The sequence below is a fragment of the Schistocerca nitens genome, chromosome 8 (genome assembly GCF_023898315.1).
Source record: "Schistocerca nitens isolate TAMUIC-IGC-003100 chromosome 8, iqSchNite1.1, whole genome shotgun sequence".
NCBI classification, from domain to species: Eukaryota; Metazoa; Arthropoda; class Insecta; order Orthoptera; family Acrididae; genus Schistocerca; species Schistocerca nitens.
Window position 1 is genome coordinate 44,723,708 of NC_064621.1, and position 15,632 is coordinate 44,739,339.

Consider the following 15,632-nt stretch of genomic DNA (forward strand, 5'->3'; position numbering starts at 1 on the left):
TGTATAGCAATTCCCTTTCGACTCCCTTCTTTGGACAAATGCTGGACGCCATAGTACTAATTGAGAACGGAAATTTAATTTAACGCAAGTAATGCTGTCAGCAAACTCGTTGACGTTTGACAAGGTGACTGCTTTGTTGGAGCGGCCTCCGGCTGCAAGCCTCGCTTCCTATTCCTCTTCTCACCACAGCCGCACTCGTGCTCAGGGAGTAAGGCGGCAGTAGGCCAGGTTTCGATACTGTTGAAAATTAAATGGCATTCGTCTGTTGAGTACGTGACTGGCGCATTGAGACAGACAGCGAAATGTGCGGCTTAGGTCACTATATCGCAGGGTTTGTGGGCTTCCAATGGATTTATTTTCTGGACTATAGAACTGAAATGGACGGTTACTTCGGCTGTGGATGTGGGGTACAGAAAGCTTTTAGACTGAAGGAATTACTCAGTGAATTACTATACAGGGTGTTACAAAAAGGTACGGCCAAACTTTCAGGAAACATTCCTCACACACAAATAAAGAAAAAATGTGTGGACATGTGTCCGGAAACGCTTAATTTCCATGTTAGAGCTCATTTTAGTTTCGTCCACCTACGCTCAATGGAGCACGTTATCATGATTTCATACGGGATATTCTACCTGTGCTGCCAGAACATGTGCCTTTACAAGTACGACACAACATGTGGTTCATGCCTGATGGAGCTCCTGCACGTTTCAGTGCAAGTGTTCGTACGCTTCTCAACAACAGATTCGGTGACCGATGGATTGGTAGAGGCGGACCAATTCCATGGCCTCCACGCTCTCCTGACCTCAACCCTCTTGACTTTCATTTATGGGGGCATTTGAAAGCTCTTGTCTACGCAACCCCGGTACCAAATGTAGAGACTCTTCGTGCTCGTATTGTGGACGGCTGTGATACAATACGCCATTCTCCAGGGCTGCATCAGCGCATCAGGGATTCCATGCGACGGAGGGTGGATGCATGTATCCTTGCTAACGGAGGAAATTTTGGACATTTCCTGTAACAAAGTGTTTGAAGTCACGCTGGTACGTTCTGATGCTGTGTGTTTCCATTCCATGATTAATGTGATTTGAAGAGAAGTAATAAAATGAGCTCTAACATGGAAAGTAAGCGTTTCCGGACACATGTCCACATAACATATTTTCTTTCTTTGTGTGTGAGGAATGTTTCCTGAAAGTTTGGCCGTACCTTTATGTAACACCCTGTATATGGTCAGTTGAGGTTGATTGGGTGGTGACTACGACTTATAGGAAGTATGTGGGTGTCTTTCGTTGTGTAAAGAGAGTGAATAAGGGGGGGGGGGGGTGGTGGGGATGGGGGGAGACCTGAACGCACTCGAAAGCGTAGCGACGTTTGTCTCAAAATGGCTAGCATTGAAGTAGCTCCAATAAAACTATCTCTTTCCTACAGTTCTGAAAGAAGTTGCGTCGGCGTGTCCACACATTTGGTTAGTGAGGTCAGTGTTTTCTTTTTTTTTTTTAAGACCTTTCTTATTAATCAAAATTCGAGCGGCAGCGTTATTCGAACCCTGGACCGAGGACGTTCTGATTACTAATCAAAGACGCTGCCCCGTTGTTCGTTATTGGTCTTAATATTTGCTCATGGCGAACTTCGTACGTGTAGATTGTGTGTCCTGCCACTGACTCCTTGTTCCGAGATTCGTGACCTGCCCGGATAATGCAGCTTGTATCACCTCCGGCTGCCTGGGACACTGCATCGCCAGTACCGACTGAAGGACCTCGACCCTACACCTCATTCGTGGGTGGATCGCAAGTGTTGCTGTGAACATTACCAACAATCAGAAACGTCCAGGCTGCCGAGCAATGGAGACAGCCAGGACGGTGCTATGATAGGAACCTGGGCACCTGTCTTCTTCTAGTTCAGGATTGCTTCCAGCGGCCAGTTGATGCAGAACATTACACCGAGCTGTTGGTAGCTCCACTGGCAAGCATTCAGTACACTAAGACGCACATCCGTTTCGGGCCACTGCTTACAGCTAGCCACTCCTGCCTCAAGTTGTCAACAGTCTACCATTTCTTTCGGACAAGTTGAGTAAATTATATTCTTTTAAGTGCACGTGTACCAACTAATCTTTTCCTTGACTGTCCATATTCCTGCGGCGACAGATCGCTCTGGCCACCCACCACCCGTTTAACATTACTGGCGATGATGTAACATTTGGCTCCTCGGAACATAACGGTTACTGACTCGGACTCTAACGCTTTTCTTCAGATAAGAGTTGTTGTGGCGCCACTCCAAGCATTGCCGTTTTGATTCCGGCTCGAGGAGATGAGCCCACGTTCCATCGCCTGTGACGATGTTCCACCGAAATTTTTCAAGGTCAGCTTCATAAACGGCAGACAACTCCGCACAGGTGGTTCTTCGTTGTTCTTTATGGTCCTGTGTTAGGCGGCGAGGAACTCAGCGTGCGGTGGGGCAGTTTAAAATATTTATGCCTCCAACATTCGTCGTACTGTCCACATTAAATGTCCACCTACCTCAGTACGGCTTCCGCTCGACGTCCCTTTACTCTGTAGTCGTGGGTACTTACTAGACGGCGAAAAAGCATCGTTGAAGAAAACGTTGCGTAATACCTACCCAGTAGAGTCCGCGTAACTCTAGTGGTGGAAACAGTTCCTGAAAGTTCCTATTTATCAAGATTTCGGGTGGAAATATGGTATATTTTTGAATGAAATATGCGTCCTAAAATTTTAAAACCAGTAATGTTTATTGCTTAATAACACATGTTTGTGGATATCAAGTCCATATTTAGTGAGGTACTATTCCATAATTCTCAGTTCCCAGTCAAACAACAAATTTCACACGCAAAGCAGCCAGAAATCTACACAACTCCGACCCGTTCATGTTTGCGATATCACAGTCTCTGATTCACCACTATTTGTGAGTTCTACATTTGGTCTCATTCAGTGGTCTTACATAAAAGACGTGTTCGCCAAATACTCCATAAATGAATACAGAATATGCCACGTGGAATTTTTACTAAGGCCGAAAGTTCACACGGTAGTAACTTTCCTACAAATCAGTCCAGAAACTTCAAAATTTCACCGAAATATTCGTAACTGCGACAGCTTTAGTCACGAGTCGTACTAAACGCGAGAATTCAATATTTCTTCAATTTACACACAATGAGCACCGTCACATTTACCATGACCTTTCGCGTCCGATAGCTGGCGATTGACTCTCTCGATGCCTCCCCACTCTCTGCGTATCTAACTTTCGGTGCACGGGAACATCTTAATTCTGATTGTCTGATAAGTCTGACTGACCAATTAGAATGATCCTTCTTCATCATTCTCTGCCTTAGCCAATCACTAAACAGAAAGTCATTGACGTCATTCCAAATGCAGATACTAATACAATGTTTAATAAAAAGACCGAAAAGAAAAATAATCTTGAAATTAATTTGGAAATCGATTACACTTCAAACTGGTATTCTGGCTGCCTTCTTACAAAAGCAATCACACCTTGACGTACGTCATCAGCAATGTGGGTACAATACAGCTTTCCCACGATCCCATTGCGTAATGTTTCCAGAAAGTAATATCAAATTTTACGTGTATCCTACATACACACATTCATTTCCATTTATTCCCTCAACAACATAATGAAGAAATATTTTTCATGAATTTCGTACTGCGAAATGCGAAATAATTGAAGTTTTAGAAAATAAAAAATCCCAGTTAAATGTTTCTACACATTGAGAACTTTGGTTATGATTCCTATTGATAACAAAAGAGAAACGGTTATTGTTCCTAACTGAATTTTACACCCTAAGTGTCGGTTTTACCGTTGTAGGTAATTATCTCGATCTCCGGAACTATAATAGTTAGAAAGCTGTAATTTTTATGACATCTTCTACTGAACAACAAAAAGTAGTCTACCAAGTTTGTAAGTAATATATTAATATTTACTATGATTTATTTAGATTCGTAGGGGTATGAATATACGGTCGTACTAGGTGACACGGTAGCCCGTTCGCACGACCACATAGCGTCAGTTGCGCGGTGACTCATAGCTGAGGCCTCTTCCTGCAGTTTACTCACAGTCACCGGTTCCACATCTTCATATCTTACTGCAATAAATGTTATCCCGTAATAATTTGCGACGTCACAAGCATACACACATCTTTGAGTACCCCAGCTGGTGGCGAATGTGACAGCACGACCATCAGTGACGTCGTGTTGTGTAGTGAGGTGTTTGACTGTATTACAACGATTAGCAGGAATAAAAGTGTCCACATGTTCCAACAGTGCAGAGTTACGGCTGTGTGTTGCAGGCCGGCACGCTAGATATCGGGCAGGTTTGGCTACATATGACGGTAGTATCTGTTCCCGGAAGAACAGTTGCCGTGGATGACCATGCAGCTTTGCTAGAAGTGAAACGATGATTAAATGGACACCCTAGCTGCAAACAGGCGTTAATGTACTTCATTGGGGACATGTTGAAAATGTGTTCCCCGACCGGAACTCGAACCCGGGACCTCCTGCTTACGTGGCAGACGCTCTATCCATCTGAGCCACCGCGGGCACAGACGATAGTGCGTCTGCAGGGACTTATCCCTTGCACGCTCCCCGTGAGATCCACATTTCCAACATGTCCACACCACTACATTCGTAGTGCGCCTAATAGATGTTTGTGTGGACATGTTGGGAATGTGGATCTCACGGGGAGCGTGCAAGGGATAAGTCCCTGCAGACGCAGTATCGTCTGTGTCCGCGGCGACGTGTTCGGTCAGAGGGTTACGTGCTCTCTGTAATAAAAAAACTGACTCAATCGATCAACAACGAACATAAATGGATGTCTTACGACGTCCGCCCCGAGCAGATGCAACGAATAAAAGCGATCAAAATGAGATAAAAAAAAGATGGATAGAGCGTCTACCATGTAAGCAGGAGGTCCCGGGTTCGAGTCCCGGTCGGGGCACACATTTTCAACATGTCCCCAATGAAGTACATCAACGCCTGTATGCAGCTAGGGTGTCCATTTAATTATCATTTCAGGTTTGGCTACCTTGTTGCGATGCTGACACAGGACTCGTTCAACTGCTTTTGTTCACTGTCAGGTCTCCGCTAACGTTCTGCAGCGCCTATGAATATCTGCAGTGCTCTGGTTTTCCGCCAAAACAAACTCAATGACCGCTCTCTGCTTGGAAGGCACCTCGGTTACAGATGCCGTTCTGAAGGCTACAAATGGCGCCGCTGCCAAACAACTTCACTACACTATAGAGGCTGAAGAGACAATATGCCACGATATTGCATAAAATATTTCTCATTTTTTTCAACCGAAACTGGCCGAGAAAAAATGTATTGCATTACTTACTAAACGTCCCTCGTACACCTCAAAAGGACTAGAAGAGGAACTGGAAATAAAGTAATAATGAGAAAGGGATATAAACCTATGTTTAGTAATAAATATAAGTTACTATGGTCTAGGGGTTAGCCGGCACTGCAGCTCAGCGTGTTCGTTCAGAGGTATACATGCCCTCTGTAATAAAAGAAAACTGAGTGAATGGATCAACGATGCACTTGAACAAACGTCATAGGACGTTCGCCCCTAGCAAATATAACGACCAATAAAGAACAAAATTATATTAAAAAAGGGGGTAGCGTCTTTGACTAGTAATCAAAACATCCTCGGTCCCGGTTTCGAATGCCGGCCGGAGTGGCCGAGCGATTAAAGGCGCTACAGTCTGGAACTGCACGACCGCTACGGTCGCAGGTTCGAATCCTGCCTCGGGCATGGATGTGTGTGATGTCCTTAGGTTAGTTAGGTTTAAGTAGTTCTAAGTTCTAGGGGACTTATGACCACAGCAGTTGAGTCCCATAGTGCTCAGAGCCATTTGAACCATTTGAACCGGTTTCGAATACCGCCGACGCTCGAATTTTGATTAATAATAAGCATTAGCGGCCGAACACTTCCGGCGTAAGAAGTCACCCTAATTCTTTCAATGACCTTGTCATAGAAGGCGGAGGAGCGGACAGAGGTTCAGAGCACGCTCTTGTCCTTGCGGTGGGAAACTGCGCCTAAAGGCGGAAGAATCAGCAGTGGCCAACGTCATGAAGATGCACAAGGCATTGAGTAGGGAAGCCAGATAATCTGAAAAGGGAAATGCAGAGGCTCAATCTAGATATAGCAGCGGTCAGTGGAGTGAAATGGAAAGAAGAGAAGGATTTCTGGTGAGATGAGTATAGGGGAATATCAACAGCAGCAGAAAATGGTGTAACGTGAGTAGGATTCCTTATGGGAAAGTAGCTCAGAGAATGTGTTACTGTGAACAGTTCAGTGAGAGGGTTGTTCCTATCAGAATCGACAGCAAACCAACACCGACAACGTTATTTCAGGTATACATGCCGACGTCGCAAGCTAAAGATGAAGAGATAGAGACAGTACATGAGGATATTGAAAGGATAATACAGGACGTAAAGGGAGATGAAAATCTGATAATCACGGAGGACTGGAATGTAGTTATAGGGGAAGGAGTAGAAGAAAAAGTTACAGGAGAATATAGGCTTTGGGCAAGGACTAAGAGAGGAGAAAGACTGAGTTCTATAATAAATTTCAGCTAGTAACAGCAAATATTCCGTGCAAGAATCACAAGAGGAAGAGGTGTACTTGGAAAAGGCCGGACGACACGGGAAGAATTCAGTTAGATTACATCATGCTCAGACGGAGATCCCGAAATGAGATACGGGATTGCAAGGCGTACCCAGGAGCAGATATAAACTCAAATGACAACGCAGTAGTTTTAATTTTATATTTTATCGTATGGCTAGGGCAGACCGTTCCTCAGGTGATGGTCTTTCAATTTGACGCCACTTCGGCGACCTATAGTTGATGAGGATGATAGGATGATGATGGAGACAGTACAAACCCGGTCCCTTTGCGGAGAATATTCTGCGACCTAGCCGGGAACCGAACCCGGGCCCAGAGGATTGACAATCCTTTATGCTGACCATTCAGCTACCGGGGGCGGACAATGCAGTATTGATGAAGAGTAGGCTGAAGTTTAAGACATTCATCAGGAATAATCAATACACAAAGAAGTGAGATACGGAAGTTCAAAAATGGTTCAAATGGCTCTGAGCACTATGGGACTTAACAGCTATGGTCATCAGTCCCCTAGAACTTAGAACTACTTAAACCTAACTACCCTAAAGACATCACACAACAACCAGTCATCACGAGGCAGAGAAAATCCCTGGCCCCGCCGGGAATCGAACCCGGGAACCCGGGCGTGGGAAGCGAGAACGCTACCGCACGACCACGAGCTGCGGACTACGGAAGTTCTAAGGAAAGAATAGTAATATGGTTGGGAGCAGGATACAGGGGCTGCTGGAATCGACGGCTGAGCAACAAATTGAGGATAGAATATAAATTTTAATTTAATGCGCAAGAAAAGTCATTCAAAGTACTGCTAACAACATATTGACATATTACTTGTTCAATTTAAATGTACATCAGCTGATTTAACAGAGATCATCAACAAGTTATCTAACATCAAACAATCTGCAAATATGAGATTTAAACCTTTCCCGAAATTGTAATGCTTGTAAAATGTTATTACGAAACACAGAAAATTACCAAACTGGTCACTGTATTTAAGCCCTACATAACCCAATGGGCACAATGGCTTACAGGAAATAATATCACAGACGTAGAGCAATATCTGCCCACTACAGCACTGTCTTACGTGACCTTGTGTACCACAATGATTCACAGAACCTACTCATATAGTTAAATAATAAATATTACCCACAATGGCGCTTGCGTTGTAATCTTAGGTAGCACACCGATTTACCAAGACAATGCAATTAATGCCAAGTACAGTCTGGTCCAGAATAACGAGTGCCCTACCACTGATTAAACTACTCAGAATCAGTAATGAACTGTTTTACACAGCAAGCACATTCAGTTAATACAAGTTAACAAGACAGTGCCTCCATTTGAATTTTACCACAGAAATATATCAATAGTCGTAGGCCAACAGGTGAACAGTGTTGTCACAGTAGACTTAAACTTTACTTGACTAGCGTGACAATTTGGGCGTCCCTTAACTGACATAAGTTCAGTAACGAACTGAAATGCAATTTAAAGACACTCAAGTAAGAGTATTGTGAAACACTTCATCAACAATTTAAGCAAACACGCCCACATAGGCACCCCAATTCATACGTACATCAACCAGGGCACAAGTCGGTATTTCGACACGCGACGTGGGAACACTCACTGCTCAGCAGCGCAAGCCAGAATACGACGGAAAGAAGTCTTGCTGTAACTCCTCCAGATGAAGATGCACCAAACTAACAGCTCACCTTTAACAATATTAATCCAAATGCCGCTAATAAGGTAATGGCCAGAATAATACCAGCCCGTAGCCACAGCGTGAGGAATGTTGAACTCGTAAACAGAGCGAACGACAGCGAGTCACTGCAGCACCTCCAGTTCCGATGCTCGGCCGGCCCCAATGCAGCTGCCACACACACACCACTTGCCGACGCGACTTCCGCGGTCTTCCGGCGTCGCTCAGCCCAGTCCGCTCGTCTCTCTCTGCCCGAGACTTTCGGCTTCCCGCACGGAATCCCAGAGGGCGGACCAACCCGCGCACCGCAAAGCGAATCGAAAGAGATCGAACACACTACACCGGAACAATCAAATCGCAGGAGCACACGGCACAAATAGATTTGCTTAAAGTTCTCTAAGGCTAGAGGTACGGCAATCAGGAATAACTCAGTAGGCAGTTTAGTTGAAAGGACATATCTGGAAAACTCAATCACAGAAGTTGAAAAGAAAAGCGTAGGTGCAAAGACAGTAACTGCAGAACAACAATGGGTAGCACAAGAAATACTTCAGTTGATCGATGAAAGAAGGAAGGGATTCAGCAACACAGAAATACAAGTCGCTGAGGAATGAAGTAAATAGGAAGCGCAAGGAAGCTAAGACGAAATGGCTGCATGAAAACGTAAAGAAAGCAAAAAAGAAATGATTATCGGAAGGACTGTCTCAGCAACAGGAAAGTGAAAACAGCGTTGGGTGCCATTAAAAGCAAGGGTGATAACATCAAGAGTGCGACGGCAGTTACACTGTTAACTGCAGACCAGAGAGCGGATAGGTGGAAAGAGTATATTGAAGGCCTCTACGAGGACGAAGACTTGTCTGATGTGATAGATGAAGAAACAGGAGTTGATTTATAAGAGATAGAGGATCCAGTATTAGAATCAGAATTTAAGTTTTGGAAGGCTTAAGATCAAATAAGGCAGAAGGGATTGATAACATTCCATCAGAATTTCTAAAACCATTCGCGGAAGTGGTAAGAAATGACTATTTACGTTGGTGTGTAGAATGTTTGAGTCTGGATACATACCATCTGACTTTCGAGAAAATGTCCTCCACACAGTTCCGAAGACTGCAAGAACTGACAACTGATATGATCAGCTTAACGGCTCATGCATTCAAGCTTCTGGTAACAATAATATAGAGATGAATGGTGTGGTATCGATAGCAACGATGCCACGGCTTAGTTGCCAGTTAAGTTGGTACTACGACAGACAACGACGACAGCGCCCTCTAGCAGGCGCAGTCAGCTCTACGAGCCCAATGTAGAGCCTGCCAATTTGATCAAGAGCAGATGGCCAGGACACTTCGCTTCAGCTTCGCTTCACTAACGACGGGTCTAAGGCTTCGCACCTCAGTGCAAAGTTATGTATTACCCTTCTTGCACCAGTAAACCACTTTTACTTTCTTGCAGTACCGACGTGTATTACCTTTTCCTGCTCCTGTTTCTACCCACTCGCCGCATTCCAGGCGGGATAGAAAAGTTGGCGACGAGGTTTCCCCTATCATTTTCTTTTTTACTCGGTACTGCTTTCTTTTCGTGCTAGCCTCAGTATACGACTTTCATTTGTTTTGTATCCAACCCGGGAGGCGGCGCGTAGGTAAGGAACAGAAACAGGAAAAGGTTCTAATGTCTTGGTACTGTAAATACGGTTTAAGCACCTTTACTAGTGGATAAACATATTACATAACTTGCAAGGTGGTGCGCAGTTAATGCGAAGTGTCCTGGCTGTCTGCACCTGATGAAATGGACTGAAGCAGTCGCGGAGCTCGTAGAGCTCTCCAGCGCCGGCAAGAGGGCGCTGTCGTCGGTGTCTCTTGTAGTGCCAACCTAGCAGAGCGGACCTACGTCGTGGCATTGTAGCTATAGATGCCACAATTTGTGGAAACCATGGCTTCGCCACAGGAACAGGCTTCGCTGTCCGATGTTGTACGTTTTCAGGCTCAGCAACTGACGCAGCTGCTTGCTGCCATAAATGGACTGGCCACACTGCAAACTGCAGCGTGGTCGTGCGGTAGCGTTCTCGCTTCCCGCGCCCGGGTTCCCGGGTTCGATTCCCGCCGGGGTCAGGGATTTTCTCTGCCTCGTGATGACTGGGTGTTGTTAGTTAGGTTTAAGTAGTTCTAGGGGACTGATGACCATAGATGTTAAGTCCCATAGTGCTCAGAGTCATTTGAACCATTTTTCTGCACACTGCAGCTACTTCAGCGCCTCCGACGCCACCACCTGTACCGACACCGTCATTTCGTGCCTTCAATCCTGACGTTGAACGCTGGCCGGAATACATCTCCCAGCTCGAGGCACACTTCGCAGCATACAACATACCAGGTAGAGAGCGGCTTGTCTTTTTCATTGCCAACGCTTGTGTTGTACCGTGTGCTCCTAAAGTTGTTTCGCACCACCCGCCCAGAAACTAAAAATTACGACGGAGTGATTGATGCTTCGAACTCCCACTTCCGTGAAAGTGTCAAAGTGGTAGCTGCACGCTACAAATTCTTTCGCCTCCGGCGTGGCCCTACTTAGTAGAATAAATCTTGGTTAGCGGACCTTCAGGGACTAACATCTGATTGTGACTTTAATTGCTCGTGTGGACGATCCTATGCGGATATAATGAGACTATTGCGCAGAATGTGGCGGATCACCGCATCCGCGAGGAAATCCTCAAATTTAAAAACCCGTCCTTTGCAGGAAGTAGTGGACTTGCTAGACAGGCAAGAGACATTAGACATGGCTACTTCCGCGTCCGACGTGACCCCGGGTGTGAGTACTGTTAGCGCGGCACAACACGTGCCCTCCAAGCCAGCGGAGCAGCCACGCCGCGCCGCTCACGCGCACGTAAACATGGTTCAAAGTAAGCACCCTCTAAGAAACTGAAATCACGTCCGAACTGTTTCCGTGCCTACCCACGGGACAGCTGCCCATCCCGTCAAGCATAGTGTTATTTTTCTAATAAGAAGGGACATGTACAAGCCGTGCGTAGTAAGAGTAATTCACAACTTGTCTCCCTTTCGCGTGACTTCCGATGGCGTCACCGCAACGGTAACCTCCATGATCTTGATTCACATCCGCCTATGGACGTTAATGCCGTTTATTCAAAGCATTCTGCTTCCCGTGCTTCGACAGCTCGTCGTGTGAATCAAGTTTTACCAGACACTTCCTCTCGCATTCAAAAATGGTTCAAATGGCTCTGAGCACTATGGGACTTAACACCTGTGCTCATCAGTCCCCTAGAACTTAGAACTACTTAAACCTAACTAACCTAAGGGCATCACACACACCCATGCCCGAGGCTGGATTCGAACCTGCGACCGTAGCGGTCACGCGGTTCGGGACTGAAGCGCCTAGAAGCGCACAGCCACACCGGCCGGCTCTCTCGCATTCAGCGCTATGCGGGGAAACTTTTTGTGACTGCACATTTGTGGACGTTTTGTTCGCATGCAGCAGGACACTGGTGTGTCAGTTTCCTTACGCATGACTTGCTTCGTTCGCCCCCACTTCTTCGTTCGCATTCCACGCTGACTGCATTTACTGGACAGGAAATCTCAGTGTTCGGCGTGTGTAGTTTGCAGGCCACCTATGGTGCAACGACCCGTACAGTGTCTTTCCAAGTGCTCCGCACTAGTGATGCTACGAACATTTTTGGCATGGACAAATGTGTGTGAAATCTTATGGGACTCAACTGCTAAGCTCATGAGTCCCTAAGCTTACACACTGCTTAACCTAAATTATCCTAAGGACAAACACACACACCCATGCTGATGGAGGACTCGAACGTCCTCCGGAATCAGCCGCACAGTCCAAGGCTGCAGCTCCTCAGACCGCTCGGCTAATCCCGCGCGGCTTTGGCATGGACGCATTTGAACTTTTTTGCCTCGCAATTCAGCACAATGTACTTTGCATCAGCGCTAGTGACCACGCAGACCGTGTTGCCGCACCATGCGATGATTTTGCTGAACCCTTTCCTGATGGACGTGGTTGTGCCACGGACTTTTTCAGCGCATGTTGTAGTTAAAGACAACGCCATGTCTCTTTTCCGGCGCGCACGCCCGGTACCGCACGCACTGCGCAACGCCGTAGCTGCTGAACTTACGCATTTGCAAGACAGTGGTGTCATTGAACCTGTTTCTGCTTCGCCATGGGTTTCGCCTATAGTGTGTGTGAAGAAACCAAACGGTCGTCTCCGTATTTGTGCTGACTTTAAGTCTACCGTCGATCCCCAGACGGTGGTAGTTACTTTTCCCTTACCGCGTCGTAAAGACATTTTTGATAAGCTTGGTGCGTGAAAATTCTTTTCCACGATTGACATGCGGGACGCATACTTTCAGATTCCGCTCTACGAACAGTCGCAGCGCTATTTTGTGATCCACACCCACCTTGGATTGTTCAAGTTTCGCCGCCTTCCGTTCGGTTGTGCTTCGGCTCCTGCTTTTCTCCGTCTTACTTGCAGCAATCTTGTGCCACTGTCCCTGATTGTTCCAATTATCTGGACGATATAGTTGTATCAGGTCGCAACTCTGACGAACATTTGCAGAATTTGCGTGCCTTATTTACTGTACTGTTGCAGGCAGGACTAAAGTGTAACAGAGACAAGTGCAATTTTTTCTAACTGAGATTCAATATTTAGGACATATGATTAACGGACAGGGTATCCGCCCCTTACCGTCACATCTCAGTGCGATAAGAGACTTGCCAGCTCCCAGGAACTTACAACAACTTCAGTCTGTGTAGGGCAAAATTACATATTATATTCGGTTTTTACCAAATGAAGCGCAGATTGCAGCCTCGTTGCATCGCCTTCGGCGTAAGAACGTTCCTTTCGTTTGGTCTTCGGAATGTGACGCTGCTTTCTACAAGCTCAAATGAGCTTTGTTGAGTGATCGCTGTTTTATTTCTTTCGATCCCTACAAATCAGTTGTTTTGGCTGTCGATGCATCTTCTCACGGCATCGGAGTGGTTCTCTCGCACCACGTTGGTTGTTTTGGGGAAGGAGACCAGACAGCGAGGTCATCGGTCTCATCGGATTAGGGAAGGACGGGGAAGGAAGTCAGCCGTGCCCTTTGAAAGGAACCATCCCGACATTTGCCTGGAGCGATTTAGAGAAATCACGGAAAACCTAAATCAGGATGGCCGGACGTGAGATTGAACCGTCGTCCTCCCGAATGCGAGTCCAGTGTCTAACCACTGCGCAACCTCGCTCGGTTCGCACCACATTGACTCTGTCGATCGCCCAATCGCTTTTGCGTCTCAGTTGCTCAATTCTGCCGAGCAAAACTTTTCTCAAATCGAGAAAGAAGCTTTTGCTATTGTATATGGAGTGACAGTTTCATGGTTTTTTGTACTGTCGCAAGTTCTATTTGGTCACCGACCATAAGCCTTTGACATCGTTGTTCCACCTGTCAAAGCTAGTTCCGGCTCATACTGCACAAAAGTTGCAACGTTAGTCTTTGTTTTTGTCTACCTACGCCGGCCGGAGTGGCCGTGCGGTTCTGGGCGCTACAGTCTGGAGCCGAGCGACCGCTACGGTCGCAGGTTCGAATCCTGCCTCGGGCATGGATGTGTGTGATGTCCTTAGGTTAGTTAGGTTTAATTAGTTCTAAGTTCTAGGCGACTGATGACCTCAGAAGTTAAGTCGTATAGTGCTCAGAGCCATTTCTTTTGTCTAACTACAATTACGAAATCTTGTTTCGTCATAGCATGTAAACTTTCACGGCCTGCGTCTTTATTAATTAAAACTTCCGGGCTGAATTGCCGTGGTCCATATATAAAACTTCTTCTCCTTCCAGACGTTTCGTTGCCTGCTGCGGGCAACATCTTCTGAGGTGAGTCGCCGACTCACCCCAGAAGATGTTGCCCGCAGCCGGCAACGAAACGTCAGGAAGGAGAAGAAGTTTTATATATGGACCACGGCAATTCAGCCCGGAAGTTTTAATTAATGAAATCTTGTTTCGGCCTACGGTCCAGCTTGGCAATGCTGATGCTTTGTCTCGTCTACCTATCGGTCCTGGCGAAGTGTGTGACTCTTCCGAACTGTCCTGCATGTTTATTGATTCTCAAGATAAGGAATTAGCTGATGGTTTTCCGGTGGATTTTCGTCGCCGACGCTTCTTTGCAGATTCTCTTGCAGTATATTCGTACTCAATGGCCTCCATCTGCTACACAGATTCGTGATCCACTTGTTCGACGTTATTTTGCGCAATGTCACAGCTTGTCTGTACACCACGGTGTTATCTTGTTACGAACTGACAATAATCAGTCTCGTGGGGTTTTACCTGGTTCGTTGCAGTCGGAAATCCACAGATTGCTGCACGCTGGTCTTTGGGGTATAGTGCGGACAAAGCAATAAGCGCGTCGTCACTGCACTTGGGTCGGCATTGATAAACCCATTGAGAATTTTCTTGCTAACTGTCGCTCTTCCCCGCCAGCGGTTCTTTGAGTGGGCGACTCCTACTGCGCCTTGGCAGGGCATTCATGTTGATTTTGCAGGTCCGTTCTGGGGCACGCGCTGGTTAATCGTTACTGACGCGTGCAGCAATTTTCCTTTTGTTGTACCTATGTCTTCTACTACATCTGCCAGTGCTATTCGGGCTTTGTGGTCTATTCTCTGCATTGAGGGTCTTCCTGAAGTTATTGCCTCCGACAATAGCCACCAATTGGTGTCCTCAGAGTTTGAAGCGTTCTGTGCTGCTAATGGCATTCGCCATCTGACCTCAGCCCCGTTTCACCTCCAGTCGAACGGTGAGGCTCAACGCTTTGTGCATATGTTTAAGTCGCAGATGAGGAAGTTGCGCGCCACGTACGCTCGCGACTGCGAGCTGTCGACTTTCCTTGCTTCCTATCGCTCCCAGCCGCGCGGCACCCGTTCCCCAGCGGAACTGCAACATGGCCGCGCCCATCGGTCGCTCCTGCGGCTATTGCACCCGCCGCCGCGCGCTCCCACTGTTTCGCCTTGTTCTGGCTTGGCGCCGCACGATTTGGTGTTCTACCGCGTTTTCTCTGGCAGGCAGCGCTGGGAGCAGGGGCGCATTCTTCGCCGGCTTGGTCGCGCCTTATTTGTCATTTCTGGTCCCTCCGGCACTGTCAAGCGACACCAGAACCGGATTAGTCTTTGCCGTCCTCGGTTTTCTGCCGCTGGTTGTTTTCCGGCACAATTGCAGGCTTCGCGGCTTCCGATGCCTCAGCCCACGCCTTGCGACTCCACTGACGGCGCCTCCACCGCTCGCGCCTCCGCCGCGGAAGCGCCTGCCGTCGCCGCCGCTGCCGGTCC